General features: G+C 50.1%; 5 non-coding genes across 5 annotated transcripts; all 5 read left to right on the forward strand.

Moving 5' to 3' along the window:
• The first annotated feature begins 87 nt into the window (after window positions 1-87).
• On the forward strand, window positions 88-206 carry LOC124891722. The gene has a single exon (XR_007049828.1). It is a non-coding gene; the product is annotated as a 5S ribosomal RNA (ribosomal RNA).
• A 172-nt stretch (window positions 207-378) lies between these two features.
• Window positions 379-497, forward strand: LOC124891724. The gene has a single exon (XR_007049830.1). It is a non-coding gene; the product is annotated as a 5S ribosomal RNA (ribosomal RNA).
• Window positions 498-673: 176 nt separating this feature from the next.
• LOC124891723 lies at window positions 674-792 on the forward strand. Its single transcript, XR_007049829.1, has one exon. It is a non-coding gene; the product is annotated as a 5S ribosomal RNA (ribosomal RNA).
• Window positions 793-935: 143 nt separating this feature from the next.
• LOC124891725 lies at window positions 936-1,054 on the forward strand. Its single transcript, XR_007049831.1, has one exon. It is a non-coding gene; the product is annotated as a 5S ribosomal RNA (ribosomal RNA).
• Window positions 1,055-1,230: 176 nt separating this feature from the next.
• Window positions 1,231-1,350, forward strand: LOC124891726. The gene has a single exon (XR_007049832.1). It is a non-coding gene; the product is annotated as a 5S ribosomal RNA (ribosomal RNA).
• The last annotated feature ends 264 nt before the right edge of the window (window positions 1,351-1,614 follow it).

The following is a 1,614-nucleotide window of genomic DNA, read 5'->3' on the forward strand; positions in this document are numbered from 1 at the left end:
GGGGCAAGGCGCAGGGGTGCACGTGCGGGGTGTGACGAGCGGCGCACGAGAAAGAGGTATAATAGAATTTGGAGTGATGGGAATGACGGATGCGATCATACCAGCACTAACGCACCGGATCCCATCGAAACTCCGAAGTTAAGCGTGCTTGGGCGAGAATAGTACTAGGATGGCTGACCACCTGGGAAATCCTCGTGTTGCATCCCTTTTTTTTTTCCTTTAAAATTTGGTTTAATTTTCCGGTTCGATCGGCGAATCTTTTTATTTTTTGTCTTGGAGGAAACGAGAAAGGGGGAAAGGCGCAGGGGCGCGCGTGCGGGATGTTACGGGTGGCGGAGGAGAAAGTGGCATAATAGAATTTGGAGTGCTAGGAATGACGGATGCGATCATACCAGCACTAACGCACCGGTTCGCATCACAACTTCGAAGTTAAGCGTGCTTGGGCGAGAGTTGTACTAGGATGGGAGACCCCCTAGGAAGTCCTCGTGTTGCATCCCTTCCTTTTTTTTTCCTTTAAAATTTGGCTTAATTTTGACGATTCGATCGGCGAATCTTTTTATTTTTCCTCTTGGCAGAAACAAAAAAGGGGGCGAGCCGCGGAGGCCCGCGTGCGGGGTGTGACGGGCGGCACAGGAGAAAGGGGCATAATAGAATTTGGAGTGCTGGGAATGACGGATGCGATCATACCAGCACTAACGCGCCGGATCCCATCAGAACTCCGAAGTTAAGCGTGCTTGGGCGACACCAGTATTAGGATGGGTGACCCCCTGGGAAGTCTTCGTGTTGCATCCCTTCCTTTTTTTTTCTTTTAAATTTGGTTTAATTTTGCCGGTTCGATCGGCGAATCTTTTTGTTTTTCCGCTTGGCGGAAATGAGAAAGGGGGCGGCGGCGGAGGAGAAAGAGGCATAATAGGATTTGGAGTGTTGGGAATGACGGATATGATCATACCAGCGCTAACGCACCGGATCCCATCATGACTCTGAAGTTAAGCGTGCTTGGGCGAGAGTAGTACTAGGATGGGTGACCCCCTTGGAAGTCCTCGTGTAGCATTCCTTCCTTTTTTTTTCCTTTAGAATTCGGTTTAATTTTACCGGTTCGATGGGCGAATCTTTTTGTTTTTCCTCTTGGCGGAAACGAGAAAGAGGGTAACGCATAGTTGCGCGCGTGCGGGGTGTGACGGGCGGCGGAGGAAAAAGAGGCATAATAGAATTTGGAGTGATGGGAAAGACGGATGCGATCATACCAAGACTAACGCACCGAATTCCCATCGGAACTCCGAAGTTAAGCGTGCTTGAGCGAGAGTTGTACTAGGATGGGTGACCCCCTGGGAAGTCCTCGTGTTGCATCCCTTCCTTTTTTTTACCATTAAAATTCGGTTTAATTTTGCCGGTTCGATCTGCGAATCTTTTTGTTTTTCCTCTTGGCGGAAACAAAAAAGGGGGCGAAGCGCGGAGGCCCGTGTGCGGGGTGTGACGGGCGGCGCAGGAGAAAGAGGCTTAATAGAATATGGAGTGCTAGGAATGATGGATGCGATCATACCAGCACTAACGCACCGAATCGCATCACAACTTCGAAGTTAAGCGTGCTTGGGCGAGAGTCGTACTAGGATGGGT

Source organism: Capsicum annuum, unplaced genomic scaffold, assembly GCF_002878395.1.
Source record: "Capsicum annuum cultivar UCD-10X-F1 unplaced genomic scaffold, UCD10Xv1.1 ctg40232, whole genome shotgun sequence".
Taxonomy (NCBI): domain Eukaryota; kingdom Viridiplantae; phylum Streptophyta; class Magnoliopsida; order Solanales; family Solanaceae; genus Capsicum; species Capsicum annuum.